The sequence below is a fragment of the Xiphophorus hellerii genome, chromosome 3 (genome assembly GCF_003331165.1).
Source record: "Xiphophorus hellerii strain 12219 chromosome 3, Xiphophorus_hellerii-4.1, whole genome shotgun sequence".
In the NCBI taxonomy this organism is placed as follows: Eukaryota; Metazoa; Chordata; class Actinopteri; order Cyprinodontiformes; family Poeciliidae; genus Xiphophorus; species Xiphophorus hellerii.
Genome location: NC_045674.1, coordinates 4,889,325 through 4,905,730, shown reverse-complemented (window position 1 = coordinate 4,905,730; position 16,406 = coordinate 4,889,325). Strand labels below are relative to the sequence as shown.

The 16,406-nt window shown below is 36.4% G+C and overlaps 1 long non-coding RNA gene across 1 annotated transcript in view; it reads right to left on the bottom strand.

The window, feature by feature from the left end:
• Positions 1–660: 660 nt before the first annotated feature.
• LOC116716348 (uncharacterized) overlaps positions 661–16,406 on the bottom strand; it is a 31,436-nt gene continuing 15,690 nt past the window's right edge. The window contains exon 3 of the long non-coding RNA XR_004338434.1: positions 661–1,934. This is a non-coding gene — a long non-coding RNA (uncharacterized LOC116716348). The remainder of the gene's footprint in view (positions 1,935–16,406) is intronic.

Genomic DNA, 16,406 nt, shown 5'->3' with positions numbered 1-16,406 from the left:
TCTGTTGCTTTGGGACGGCTACAGCAGATGATAAAATACCCCAGTGCACTGCACACCAATGGGTTTACCATACACAGATAGAGAGATCTGCCAGTAAACCAGCAGGAAATTAAAAGGGGTAAAACTCATTTACAGGCCACCTCCTGCCTCTTGGTTTGAACATCAGGTTACTTTCTATTCAAGGGACAGAATTATTTTTATTCTGTGTGAGTTTATTGTGTTTGAAATTTTACCCTAGATTCAAAAATTGCATACTTTCTACTGCAGCACACTCAAACAAATTTAAAGATAAAGTTTTGTACATTTTTAATACTCACCATGAGGTTATCGTGAAGGAAATGTAAGTTTATAGAAACATCCATTTTAAGAAAATAGAATTGACTGTACATTCTTTTACTTTATCTTGACATGTTGAGAGCAATTAAAAGCTCTGTGCATCTTTTGGTCTGTAATCTTGTGACTGCTAAAGTCAATCTTTACACGTGTTGGAAAAGCAAACCGTAAGCTGTTATTTAGAAGCTATTAAAATTAGCAAGTTTGTATTTGCTTTATTTTGTTTGAAGAAAATTAACCAGGCCACTATCTTTGGTAGTGATTAATTATAATTTGCTATAATTGTGTTGTATAAATTTTATTGCATACACACAAAGCAGAAATTCTTACAGGGGTACAAAACTCAACACACAACGTTGCAGTCTGATTTACAAATACAAAATATTTATCACTGGAATTTATGTCTTCATAAATGCAGAGAACTTTCCTAGACAGTCAAGTAAGTACCATCAATGTTACCATTAGATTATATTTGTAACATTCTGTATGTACCACACAGGCGACCAGTACTTTTTTCCCATTAGTGCCACACACAAAACAAACAAACAAAAAAAAGACACAAAACAAACAAACAAAAAAAACTATGCTATAAAACATTATTGAACCTTAATGTACCTTACTTGAATGGATTATTCTCCTTTATTTCCTAGTTTGTAGAGTGACCAATTGAAATGACCTTTTGCATCAGATCATATTAATACTACATGGAAACAAGAAGTCATAGATTGTTAATATTCTTTGGCATGTGGAGTTTCTCTGCATCACAAGTTCATTGAACAACATAATGACAATAAAGTATCTTTTTTAATCAGAAAAGTTTCCTAAAATAAAACAAAAAAAAACAAGATAAAAACATCTTCTGGGGTCATCTAAGTCCACAGACCTTAATCCTTTTAAAAATCAGTGAGGTGAACAGAAGAAAGGAGTGCGTGAGTAAAAAAACTGTAACTGGGTGATTTTTGGGAAATGTGCGAAAAGGAATGGTCAAAGATCCTTCTCTCTGTAACTAAAAACACTGTGAAATGTTAGAGGACATGAGTAAGTGCTTTCCTTTTGGCAACTTGGAGTTGTTCAAAGTGTCAAATGTAAGGATGCCAGTATGTGTGACACAAGGGATTTAAAAAAAAAAAAAAGCATTTTTGTGTCCTGCTAAATAGTTGCTTAGAGGTTGATTTTTTTATTTATTTACAGGCTTCAGCTTAAGAATATTTTTTCTGCAAAAGAAATAAATAAATGAAAAAAAATAATCATAACAAAGAATGAAAGAGGACTTGCCTTGACATCATTTAGACAACATAATCACCACTGCAGTTTGCACAAAAGTGTATCTTCATTTTATTTATGGATTTAGGGAATTAGGCAGTGTTGTGATGTTCCTTTTATAGCATCAATATGAAATGTCTCATTGCCCACCATTTGAGAATGATATTTTTAAAGCTGGTCTTATACATCGTTGTCACACCATAATAAGACATGAAATTCTGCCTAATGGCTGATGACAATGCGACTGTCCCTCCAGCTTGACGGCACACAGCTCTCTTGGACTCCATGGAATCTGGTGACATTTCAGTGGATTGTTTATCCCAGAAATGCCTTCCACACTGCAGGGGAAAAAACAAGATAGGTCAACAAAATCCGGTGGGCTGGAGGAATGATAAAGCTCTGCTTTTCACAGCGAGTGCTGTTGCTGCGAATGAAGGAGAAAAATGAAAGGAATATTTCAAGCTCTGCCTGCGAGCCATGGGGGGTTGTCTTAGAAACTTATTAACATATGAATCAGTAGGATATGACCAAGTCGCTGCTGAGTGAAATATGTGATGAATCATAAGAGACCAGTAACGACATGGAAAGAAAAAGTTCAACAAACTTGAAAAAAATTTGATTTAAAAGAAGAAAACTTCTGTTTTTCAAAAGGGCACATATGGACAACTATTCCAGCGTTAGAATTATAACCTAATTAAAAGCTCCCGAATACTCAAATGTAGCTAAGATATTTCAGAAAAAATAATACAGGTCTTTTTTATGTAAACAGGATTATTTTGTTGGTTTTTTTTTTGTCCAAATTGCTTCTTTAGTTAAGAGTAAAACTGGTAGTTCAAAGCTCATAAGTCATTATTTAGACCACCACAAATACATCATTGACCCACTGGACTGTCCTGCAATTCTTACATGACAGATGTTTCTTAAAGACACTGCTAGTCTTAATGTCCTGAGTCTCTTTCAGATCAGTTTCGCAATAAGCACTGACATGCAAAGAATTTACTATTTTATGTTCACGAAGTATGTTCTGCACATTTTGGTACTGGGTTCCAGGATGGTACTAACATTCAGCTTCTATGCACCACAAATCTAGAACAAACTTCCAGAAAACTGCAAAACAGCTGAAACACTGTTCCTTTAGATCTACATTAAAAACCCACGTGTGTCGAGTTGCTTTTGAAACATAACCAATGAAAAATTAATCAATAGTTATGACGATGTTGAATTATGAACTGATATTAATAGAGTGGGCTTACTGGTGTGGATATAGTTGATTGCTAAAACTATTCACAGAATTTAGGTTGACAGCAGTTCTGTCATCTGGGGATAAGCTGGTGCATCTCATCTACATAGGCTGAGGAGCATTCTGCTGTGATGGAGAAAAATCGACTCAGGCTTTGACTGGGTTTTCTGAATTAATGGGTTTGAGACACTGGAAGGACTGATATATCCCTCTCTTGTAATTTTTCTGATTTGGTTGTTGATACAAGTTAAGATTAATAAAATAGCACCGTATGAACCACTGAACCACTCTTGACCTGATGCGCTTGCTCTTCTATATAGTGCCATACATTTTTATAGCTGCTGGCTAGTTTATCCAATATAGAGGTTCAAACACTTTGAAGCACTATATTGTATGTACAGGTACTCTAAGCTTCTGTTTGGGTGTTTTGTATCCTTGTGGGTGAACCAGTCTGTCTGAGAGTGATGTTAGGTTTGAAAATCAACTGAATGTTGTTCTTGGAGGTTCTCAGACACATATTGAATGAAAATGTCCAGTGTTTAAACCTCTACATTGGTGAAACTAAAAAGCAGCTACAGAAATGAATGATACAGGTCAAGAGAGCCAGTTGCTCAGAGGAAGACTTGGTTTCAGTGCCTTTATATTTCACTGTGAATCCATAGCAAAGTTTAGAGTATTTTATTAAAAGTTAAGGTCAACTTCACCACCCACACCCATGACCAGCAGGAGTTGGTAGTCTAATTAGAGTTTGGACTTTTGAGATTATGTACCATAACCTTAAACAAGAAGCTAATGAAGGAAAATCATACAGCAAACAAGAATGAGCCAAATGCAATTTTTGGCTCTAATATGGAAAAGTATCATTTGATTATTTTGCATTTACCTAGATTATATTTGTCTAATTTTGAAGTGACTTACAAAAGGTAGTAAAATAAATAAAAAATATCAAACTTTATATGATAGAGTTGGAGATTTTCAGATAAATTAAGTGCTGATTTCTTCATGTGCAGATATTACCATATTGGTTTGAGCTACACAAGCAACATTTAGTACCTCGCTCCTAAAGTACATATTCAGAACTCTAATCAGAGTTCAGACATACAAATAAGCCTTCTGATGATGCTTGTTTGTTAGACAGAAAGTATCTTTAAAAATAACTAAAATAAATATTACAACTTTTGAAAATCTATTTTTATTAGTCTGATGTTGTACATTCTAATCTTAAATCTTGTATTTTCATAGCTGTAAGTCATAGATCATCATAATTAACAGAAATAAACGCTTAAAAACGTCACTGTGTCTATTGGGTCTGTATAATGTGGTTCACTTAGTGAACTGAGTTCTTGAAATAAATTAACTTTTCAGCTTCTACTGAATATGACTGTGGATGGGTTAATTCATTTTAATTCATATGATCCACACATTACACACATGGCAGATGGAACATTAACAAGTTCTTTCAAGTGTTTCTTTGCCAGCTACAGCCAAAAGTGCAAGACACTTGAGTTTGAAGGTAGGTGTTAAATCTATAATGGCTGTGCAAATACCACAGAGAGAGCAAAGAACTGACAGTTTCATATGAAAGAAGCACAACAAAGCTTTCAAGAGGCTAGCTAATTTTTCCTGTATCCTAATTGGGGTTACATTTAAGTTATGGAGTTAGGTTTGAGTGTCCCAGCCATCTTTCGTTGCTGGATGCAATTAGCATAGTAAAGTTTCTTTTCCTTATAAATCTGCTATAGACTCTAAAAGGTTTCTGTTTCGGTGTAGGGCTACATTCTGGCTTTGTATTTACAACAAATATGAACAAGGAAGCAGTGGAGTTAGAGGTAACTAAACTGTCAAGATTTGTCATTTGTATTTCTCCATAAAAATTATGCACTTCTGAAAATTAGAACTAATTAAAATGCAAAAAGGCTCAAGACAGCATGAATATTTCAGAATATTTAGATAACCATGATAATGTTGCTTACAAAATTATTAAGTTTAAATGATACTAAGACTCGTCTGACAATGTTACACAAACTTTTGATGTCCAACTACCATTACAGAAAAAAAATAAAAATATTGTCTGCAACTTTGTCAATCACTTTCGAGTGTTAAGTGTTTTGTGCTCCTACATATTTAAAGTTAATTCACTTTTAGTTGGCGAACAATGACCAATAAGGAAGACATTACTCCACTAATCCCAATAAAATGAGGGATTTGTGGGTACCTCAAATAATCTGACAGATGCTAGCCAACAGGCTACTCACCCACAGAAGGAGCTCATACTACACCAATCTGTGATGCTGTGTTGCCTTGTGCATGATTTGATTCTACCACCAGAATCAAAGAGCTTTGGCTAAGAAAAACAGGATAAACTGGAGATATTTATGGAAGAATCAGGAAACATTCATTTAAATCTCGTCTTACCTGAATCATTCAAGCATTCACTCACTTCAGAATAAAATGAATCTGCTACAGAATAACACAGAAATGATCTATTAGAAACATTTATATCATCACCTTGTCAGAAGCAATAATAGAACAATGAGTACTGGTGCCAAAGTCAATCTGATAAGTATCTCATTTCAATCTTCCACACACAGTGAATGAGGTCAGGTAGTGAATATGTTAATTTAATATTTCAATAAATACAATAAGAATAAATAATGTTAACAGAGTAAATCTGAATAGTAGTGTCAACGAGAAATCTTTTAGCGTAACCCTACCCCTTATTAACACTTGGACTCTGATTTTCTGACTAGCAGAAAACATGATTAAACTGGGATTTATGTTATTTTAAGATTCATGTCCCGAATTTATAGCAGTCCTTGAGCCAAACTGCCTGCTACCTCTGTTTTCCATGTAAATAATCATCTGTCTCTCTTCAAATAACTGCACTGTGCAAACATGATGATAGCTTAAAAGTTTGTGGAACTGCTCACTTTGCCCTTTGGATTGAAGTTGTTTTAAGATGTGTCATTTGTTACTTTGTCTACAACCTGCTCACACAGTCCGAACACACTAAGTGTAAGCAACCTCAGTAGAAAGACTAAAGGAGGCAGGTGAATGCCTCCCATTTTCAGCCTGACAGCCTCTCTCTCTGAGTCGACAGGCAGCAAGGTGACCTTGGTGACAAAGGCAAGGCGTCAGGATTGAGGAAGAATGGACGGAGCTGAGGAGCCGATGCAAGCCCACCACTGTGGTCTGTCAGGCCATTATCAATGCTGCTGAGCTGCATTTGTGGGCACCATGGGGAGGGCGCAAGGATAAGAAAGACAGTGACAGACTAACCACAGGGAACTCGAATGAAGGCAAAGAGAAGATGAGGAGAGCTGTGGATGGATGGCCATAGAAAAGGTCGCTCATCCAGTGGATTGCAAACATGCAGGGTTGAAAGATACAGTTTGTTCCCCCCTTGTTGCCTAGATGTCAGCCACACAGTAATGAAGTTAAATTAGGACACAGTAGCATTTGGGAAATAGGAGTTCACTCGTGGCCAGAAGAAAAAAGAGCAGCAAAGAAAAGGGTTTACAGGTGATTGACAGAGAGCACAGGACGCAGTGCTGGCTCAGTCAATCAATAACCCCTTTCCTCTTGGGTCAAAACCTCCTCCCAAGCCCCATCAGTCGCTTCCATATCCAACCCGACAGTGGACTCTTTCCATGTGTCATCGTTGTGAAAGGGAAAGTCACCTTCTGTCGTTTAATGGGTTTCCTTAATAATGGGCAAATCTGGAAGCAACAAAAGAGATTCACTTTTCATTCTGTAATGGAGCCACTCAGACACTGTGGAGATGCAGGTACACTTCAAGATCAGGGCTTTCATTATACACATTGTTCATTTTTGGCTTTGGGGCAGGGTGACAGTGAGGAAAGCAAGCTTTTATGGGCAGAAAACACTTTGGAAAGGATTGGTTCAGGTGTTACTGATGTTAAATCAGTTGTTTTGAGATTTATTTTTGATTAATCGCTGTTGCATTGTACCACATTGTAAATCTATTTACATGAAATGTATTATTGATGTTTTTGTTTTCATAGTTCCAGCATAATAACTTTCCACTTTATCATTCTTTTATGGCCATTCCACTTTCCAACACTCTCCATGATGACAGCCAGTAGCACACGCAAAATCCTCTTGAAAAGAGGGCGGTCTGCACTACTTTTGCACATTAAATCAATTACATGTGCATATTTGTAGATTGCGTGTAACACGCCCACTTATTGAACATGGATTTTTTGTTTTTTCCTAATATGCAATTTTTCCTAATATGCAATCTTTGTATGTATGGACTGTGTCCTAAATGTCAAACAGGTATCATGTTGCAAGTCCTTGTTCTATGTTTTTCCCTTTATTGTAGTTCATTTGTCATTCATCCAATGGTGATGAGGCGTCTCACTTCACTTGTTTCATTAATGTTATTGCTAATAATACATTTCATTATTGGTTGTTATTGGAAAGCATATTGCAATCTCCTCATGATAGTGCATGTCCAAAATAGTTAATTGAGTAAATGAATGGTGAAGCCTTGATAAATAAATAAAGAACACACATTTGCATAATGTAATTGAATGTCACTCTTGGTTATTCTGCTCCTTCAGCTGATGGATGGGTCCCATCTCCACCAACAGAAAAGAGGAACACTCCTCAGCACAGGCTCACATAGCACAGCAGACAGTCACACATGGTTATCCCTCTGCATTAATCTATACAATACTGATAACAGTACTCACAAGTGCAATATGAGGACTCCACATGCAAAGTGGATCTGTCTGATGAGTTCAAACACTCAGAGAAAAACATACCACTATGCTATTAATCAGTGAAACATTAAAAAGATTTATTTCACAAGACTCAGCACCACAAACAGAGCAAAGGAATGAAAACAACAGAATCTCTGTGCTGACTACCAGTAACACATTGACATGACACCGTCAATCTTTGCAATGTGAATCTGTATAAATAAAGTCAAGCACAAAGATCAAACTGACTGTTAACTTTTTTATGTATATATAATTATGTGTATTCAATGCTAACATTAACAAAATTGAAACTGGGCATGACAGAGAAACCATTTGATGTTCTTCCAGTTTGAATTGATTCAAATTTAATGTTTACAGTATAAAAAGTGGTGGCTATTAATAAGGGGAAACTCATCAGAAGAATGGAAGGTGTTATTTGCACATCAAACTTGCAGGGTAGGTCACTCTCAGATGATCAAAGTTGGCACTGAAGTTTCTGTTTGATTCAGAATTTTTGATTCAGTGTTATTATTTTGTTTTAAGAAGTATGGGCTGCATTTAAGCACCTCTAGTTTACAATTGTGCATGTTCAGACTGAATTAACCCTAACCCTAATTACACAAACACAATTTATGCTTTGCTACACATTTGTTCTACAAAGCATCCTCACCCATTCATGGTTTGGTCTTTTTTTTTGTGGAAATAGCCCTATTTACAGATTTTTGTGGAGCATATAGAAAGTATTTGAGGCTGATATATTTGCAATACTACTTAAAACTTTATTGTTTGACAGGTAGTTCAGGAGTATAATTTCTTTTCCTAAGCACTGATTGGCTGTACCACCAAGAGCGGAGATACGGAAGATTCTGCTGACAGTTTCTACTGCATCTATCAATTTGCATTAAATGCATATTTGGTGTCTGAACTATCAAATTAGTCAGTTCTAAATGTTTTTAGAGGGGATCTTAGGTATTCATGGGTTTCAGCTATTTACAGGTGGTTGTGGTTCCTAACCGCTATGACCATAGATAGTTCACTGTATTTATAAAAAAAAAAACAGTTTCAAAGCTTCCTTTCTGTTGAACACACTTTAGATCAAGGGAAGCATTTAAAACACACTATGTAGGCTGGTCAAACGTGAAATAAAACATGCTTCATATTCAGACTGCTCAATATTGTGAATGTAGCGCTAATGCCTTATAACTGTTTGCAATATTCACATTGAAGAGCTTGTTTCTAATGTGATCGTTGTTGGCTAATTTATTCCCAGATGTTATGAACTTGCAATTTTCTTGCTAATGTTATACTTCACCAGGTGAGCAGAGTCTAACACCAGCAGATGCTCACATTGAACACCAATAAGGTTGCCCAAAATCATAAAGGTCACAAAGTGATGGAAGCACATATTTTAAAAAAATGGAGGAAGGAAGAAAATAAGTATATTTGTCTATTGTTGATGTCATGGCAGTATTTTTTTAATACGCAACCGGGCCCAGATTATGAATGCAGAGGCTCCTGGTTACAATGTGTTTAAAGCTTCCCTATTGTCTTCAAAGGGCACACATTTACACAACATTCTGATAAAACTACAGTTCCCGTCTGGGGGCAACATTATCAAAACATAAACAGCATGGTATAACTCGCTGTCTTATGTAAATACATGTTGCGTCATTGTACCCCCACTAGGCCAATTTAGGTTCAATTCAGATTGTTATTAATTTAATTACAAACACACAGTCATGCCTGTTTCTCTTTTCTTCAGATGCGCACACCTATAATAGTCTCTCATGGCTCCTGTCTCCATCTTCCTCTCCTGTCTCACATAGTTCTACAGCTACGACCCCCTAAATGCCTCCCACCAGGACTGCTAAGCGAACTCTGATCAGACTGGCTGATCAGTGCTGACGCAATGCTGGCGTACTAGCTAGCATCTAATTTAATACATGCATTCAAGATGTTTCCAGTCAGAGAAACCACTAATCACCTGTACTTTTTCTTTGTTCCAGATAACAAGTAAAACAAAACCTAATACCCGAGGTCGGTGAACAAATGATCTGCTCTCCCAAGACCTTTTCTCCATTTGGGAGATGACACCATAGCAGGATATTCGTAAGAGACCACACTTTACACCAATTTAAATGCTTTCTACAGAAGAACATGTTTAAAATAACATGAGCGTAAAAATAATATTTTCACATTTTTCTCTAAATTGCCGGTGCTTCAAGAAGACCTTAAATTTCAATGATAGAAATGTTTTTCATCTGCATGTTTTGTTCCTATCAAGCTTGCAAAGGAAGACTTCTGCTTGTTACAGTTTTTTGGTATGAACATTTTAATATTTTCTCAAACCGCTGTAAACCACAACTGTTCTTATTTATTGGTAGCAGCAAAACACAATTACATAATAAAACACATTTTGATAAAAATGTATTATTATTGCAACATTTTTTTGCTGCCCTTGATGCAGAAACATTTTGAGAGATGTAGGAGGAAAGATAAAGAATTTCTTGGTCTGCTGCTGTTATTGTGATACAGATTTTCTGTATCACAATAACAAGCAATAGAATGTCTAAGCTGGATAGAAGCACATTGATTCCTCCTATCCTGTTAAAGTATCTTTTTTCAGAACATCAGTATCAGTGAGGAAGATCACATGGTGAATGGCACCAGCTCCACCACAAATACTCCAAGCTAGCCTGGAGACAGATTTAAGAGTCAAAGAGAGGTGAGATGGCTGCAGGAAGAAGGGAGGGTTCTTTTGCTCAGTGTAAAAAGAAAGGAGCTTCTTTTCTTTCTGTTCTTAATAGAGTTAGATGCCTGGACAATGGTGATAGAGAAGGACAGAAAAAGCTTATTTCATTTTATGAAGCTGGCTTTTATGGCACTTTCAGAAATAGAAAAGTGTACTGGTGCTCTGACAAATGTGCTCAAAAAAGCGTTAGCAGCTGATGTTAGTGTTACCATTCTTACAAAATTGTAATCGCAGAATAGTGCAGATACCAGATGTCTGCCATGTGGTTCAATAGTGTGAGATGCAGAGACTTAGGTAAAGAACGCTCCAGCATCATCTTACTGCAATCTAATCTCCAGTGAAACCAAGGTGCCACATATTTTTTGGAAATGCTGAACACTTCTGCTTCACATTGGGCAAAACTCTGTAAAGAGAGTGCACAAAATGTCCAACTGCTACTGAATTAGAACAATTTCTGTCATATGTTAAGCAGACACTCTGTCTTTGCTGATGACACAATTTTTTACTTTGGCATGCCAACCTCTTGGAGGAGCTCAAAAAACATGCACTCCACCGTACTTTCTGATTCTACAGCTAGTAAAGGTTTGAGCCCTGATGGACTGAGTTTATACAGTAGACAGTTTTTACTGCAGGAATCCTTAAAGCATGGGTGACTAATCCAGTCCTCAAAGGTTGGTGTCCTGCAACTCTTAGATGTCTCCCTGATCCAACACACTTCAATCAAATAGTTCGTAAGTGCAGTCAAGTTCTCCAGAGTCCTGCTAATGACCTCATTGTTTGACTCAGGTGTGTTGAAGTAGACACACATCTAAAAGTTGCAGGACACCAACCCTGGTGGCCTGGAGTTTCCCTTCCCTGCCTTCAAGATAGAAGATGAACTCTTGTATGCTGAGCCAGCACCTCCTCATATATTTGCTTGAACACAAGTCGCATTTATGTTACCCAAAATGAAAACATCTGTTCAAAAGACTTGCTTGCCCACAATGCACAGCACTATGCTCAGACAAATTCAAACCAAACATATTACAATCTAAAACTCTTATTAAAATTGTCAAGTGAAGTGATGGAAGGGGTATGATTTGGGCTTTTGTTGTTAATCCATTGCACCTGGGTAACTTTGAAGTTATTGGAGGAATCACAAACTCCTCTGTAAAATATCTGAGTGTCAAATTTGAAGCTAATAATCGGTTAAACCTGGGTCATAAACAGGACAATGAGTTTTATTTTTTTATTGGCCCATCCAAAACCCAGACCTCGACCTGCTTCCTATCTTATTTTAACCCATGTTAATTTGAATTTGAAATACTTTATTGTCCCCAGGGGCCAAGTCATTTGCAGCAGTCAATAAAATTAGTCACGACAGAAACACTCACAAAAATACAGAGAGAGAAAAAAAACCTACTCCCCAAAAAATCACATTTACAAATTTACATCAGTAACAATTCATCCAAGCAGCACAATTCATCTAGAATCATTTAAAAGCTTAATAGCTAAAAAAATAAAAGATCTCAAGCTGAATCTTGCCCTTTAGGCATAGATAAACCTCTTTCTTGATGGTACAAGCTTGAACTTGAGGAGAGGAAACCGAGACAATGGTTCAGAACAAAATCACCTCATTTTGTTCTGAACCAATGAAATAAGATGTTGTAGCTCATCAATCATTATTTCCTCCTCCTCCGAACTGAATTTCTAATAGTTGTTCCTCTCATGCTATGATTGTTGTGTTTATTATTCTACTAAAGTACAGCTATATATCCCTCAATACCATGATGTAAAAAGCAGCGGGACGAGTTTTCCGGTCCAAGGAGACCGGAACAATGTGTCTTGAGGACCTTGAAGGGTGTGTGTGCAAATCATGAAACTGTTTAACTTTGACCATACTGGGCCCGTTAGTGACTTTTGTGCTTAAGACCTGATTAAAGTTTCTCGAAGCGCCACTCGCAGTCTTTGTACAGATCTCAACTATGCACATTATCCTGCTTTAGTTTACCACACTAATGTTACCAAACCAGCCCACCACTCCAAAAGGTATAACATATTCAATAATTAAATAAAACTTTCTAAAGGCTTATTCAATAGCATTGGTCAATCATCACCAACTTTTAAGAAGCTCTTTTCCAATGACTAGGAAAGTATTCGTAAATCATTATTATCCTAATTCTTTCCAAAGTTATATTTTTTTTTAAAAATATCTCAATTAGAAGCAAAAACCTAATGTCAAACATAGAAAAGGTGGAGCTGAGTAGAAAGAATTATATTCTTTGAATCTGTAGCCCTTTGACCCACCAAACCATCTGAGTCCTTCACCTCTCACATCACCCCAAATATTCTTCCGGTAAACACAGTGTGGAGTGAGAAACAAGTGCAACTCTGTCACTTCAAATTAGATGTCTTTAGCCAAATAGGGAGGTCTGCTAACCAAGTGTCAGGACATCATTAACAACGGGTCAAACTGCATTATGCTCAGACATCCAGATCGTTACATTTAAACAGGTTAGCTTGTCTATGGCACAAGGAAAGCACATGTCAGAGTAAAGCAAATAAGACCTCAGCCAGGCATGCAATACTGTCTGAAAGGTATTTTCTTCCCAGATAACAGGTTTAATTCTCTGGTTCAAGAACGATTGTGAGAATTTGCACGAACATGCTGCCTGGTGAAACTTGAGAGCATGTTTAACTGCCAAAACCTGAGGACAGGAGGAGCTCTTTTCCAGCTTAGTGTTAACAAATGTTTACAGGTAAACCTACTCACAGATGCTGGCTGAAACTCTGGAGAAGTCAGTCAAGCTGAAAGTATACAAGATAAATATGTTTCAATTTTAGGTGTAAGATACCTCCTACAAAATTTTCAGAACAACAATAAATTAACACTAAATTTAACGTTCACATTCCTTTCTAAGACAAAAACATCACACAACGGTCCTTAGTAATTAAGGGATCACAGATGTTTCAGCTGTCAGGTTTAAATTTAAATATTCCTTTAGATGCTGATGTTTAAAGTGAGAAAGACATGAAGAATTTGGTTTTATTGCTAGCAGAAACAATTCAAATTACCAATTGTTTTTTTGATTTGTGTGGTCAAAACTAAAAAGGAAAAACAGAAGATATATTTTGTATCAACGTTTAGCTTTTACCCAAACACCAAAATCCAGAATAATATGACAAAAGAAATACTGCGACAGTGATAGCCTTCAACGTTTAGTAAGTAAAACACTGCAGTATAATCTTTACTTGTAATGGATAAACAAGATTTTTAGACACATTAAACTGTATAGTTGTCATATTATTAGCTCTTGTTTCTCTCTGTCCTGATTAGTGTAAAAGGTTTTTTATTGGCCTCAGTAATCCTCTTCCAGACTGTATATAAGTCAAGTGCCAGACTTCCAACAAGTGGTAGAAAATACTGTTACATTGATTTTGGCTTCCTTTCACTTGCTTCCAGTGTTTTAGGACTGGTTTTACAAATTTGCTATTCAGTGGCCTCTTTTTCAAGCTGGATATACAGCCTGGGAGTTTTATTTAAGCCTACAGAGCCTACATAACAAAAAATTTAGGAATATGTTGACATGAAATTCCACATGATTTAACTTCTAAAAAAGGAAGCATTTACTATGATTGGAATTTGGAATTATTCTAATAGTAAGTTTACAACCTCCAATGGACAAAGCAAATAAATAGGAAGAAACAAGTTAAAGAATCAGTGTTGACACCAAAATTTATGAACTAAATATGGGAGAAGTTTGATCACTCAATAAAAATCACAAGGAAACACAAGTGGCAGGAGAAAGACTAAATAACAAAAACAATTGTGTAGTGAAGGCTGTAGTATATCTGACCCCAACACTTCAGTACCACATACAATTATCAAACCCAAATCTTGAAACTTGTAGACTCAAATGCAAACTTATAATTGAAGAAAAGCATCAACAGAAGTGTTCATATCACATCAGACCAATACACAGACTTTTATGTGATGAACCAGACTTATTTTTGGAATGATAATCAAACTACCCAAACATATGTTTGTAATTAACTAGCAAAAAAGCTAGTTAATTAGGTTGGTTGATTAAGTTTTATTGTAAATGTAAATATATTCTTGTCACTAAATGACAGAGACAAGATATAACAATAAATTGCAACAAGCAGTAATAGTTCAAACAGTCTTAGCACTCAATAGACTGCTACAAAATGCACATCAATCATTTAAAATGCACAACTCTAGAAGCTCTGTGTGTATTAACCTTTCTTAAATCAAACACAATAAGCACATATAATGCATTTTTTTTACTTTACTGAATTTAACTTTATTATTTATGTCCTGTTGGTTAACCATGCTTGGACAAGTGGATAAAACTTTCCAGAAATGTTTTTAAAACCAAACACAGGCTTAACTACATTGATGTCAGAATCAGAAAACCAGCATTTAATATTTTTCATACTTTCCCTGACTCACCTCTTAAGGTTTTCAATCAGTTTTCATATCCTCCAGTCGTCATCCCAACTGTCAGATGACTTTCCCTTGACTTTAGCTAAATTAGAAACTGTTACATCAGACTTTGTGCTGGAACTGAGCGTAAAACCTGTAATGACACGCAATCCTCCTGAAGCAGTTATCAGTGGCACCTTTCATTCGTAATCAGAGTTTCATACTAAGTGATTTAATAAATTACCTTCAGGCACTTTCAATTAACCTTCAGGTCTTTTTTTAAAAAACAATCATTAATGGTAAAATTCCCTTAATGCAACTTCTTTTAACATATGTATTAGTGCCTAGTCTTGTATCTTTCTGGGGGCCCGCCCTGAGGTTTATGCTTTTCAGAGGTACCGTTTCTCATTACAGAAGCACTGTTCGAAACAGGTTGACCTGTTGACTGAAAGCCTGTAAACTGCTGTAGGGCAATAAAACTCTCTATTCAATCTCTTATCAGTATAAAGCTGCAGTCACATGAAATCTTTGTAGCCCCTAGCAAATGTGATTCATTGGATTTTTAAGAAACAACCCGATCCCTGTTTTCCAATACCAGCCTATTTTGGAGTTCTGATGGTTCCTCAAGAAATAGCTAATTCATCATATTTGAGGGTAGATAGAAAATAGTTGTAGGGCAGGCAGGAACACTAAAGAGCTTGTGTTGCTCTCCCCAGCAAGCCTGCACAAGAGGAAAAATTGAGCAGAGCGAGGTGAAAAGCAGCAGGATGTTTTGAAATGGATTAATGCTCCCACTGTTTGAGGTTAACAGCTTGTCGCTGACTTTCCTTATCAGATGGCCAAGATCAATGGCACAAACACATCTGCTCCCAGAACAATCTGCCCGAGTATTGCCGGACACTGCACGGCGAATGAAATAAAATCATTATCCAGTGTCGCCTAGAGCAATTTTATACCTATTTGTCTTCTGAATTTTGTACGGTGTAAAGAGCAACTTAAATTGACCCATTTAAGAAGACTGATATGCTTTCTGCGAGACTGCTCCTAGACATGAAAATAAAGTAACAAAATCTGAGACACTGTGTGAATGAAACACTTGATATGGAAGACAGAGTGCACATCAAAAGGGAAATTGCATACGTAAGTTATGCGACAAATGCACCCAAATACCATTCTAAAACAGTCTTTGTTAAATTGTAAATTCAGTTGCACAATTACTTATTTTTCTATGCATGTTATCATAAAATGTGTTTCATGTGAGGTATACCTAAAGCCTTTAAAGCCCATTTTGTGAAACCGTGTGCTTAGTGACATTTATGAAATAAGTACATTGCTTGCACACCCATTTTGTATAGTATGGGAGTAAACTGTACAATCAGAGTAAAGTATTTGGTCACTGTTCACCACGAAGGGCTGAAGGTTACTGCAATCCTTGCAAAAACCCGTCGGGCGGTCAGACATTATCAATGTTAATTACTATTGTCTGACTATAAACTTAAAATCATTAGACATGTTGACTGACATGCTTCCTTGCAAATACTGCTATTAAGAAAATCTTGAAAAATTTTTTTTAAAATAATTGTGCTGTACACACATGACCTCAACTGAAGTGCAGACTACCGCAGGCGTGTTCAACTGATTTGAACATATGATATTTTTACACAG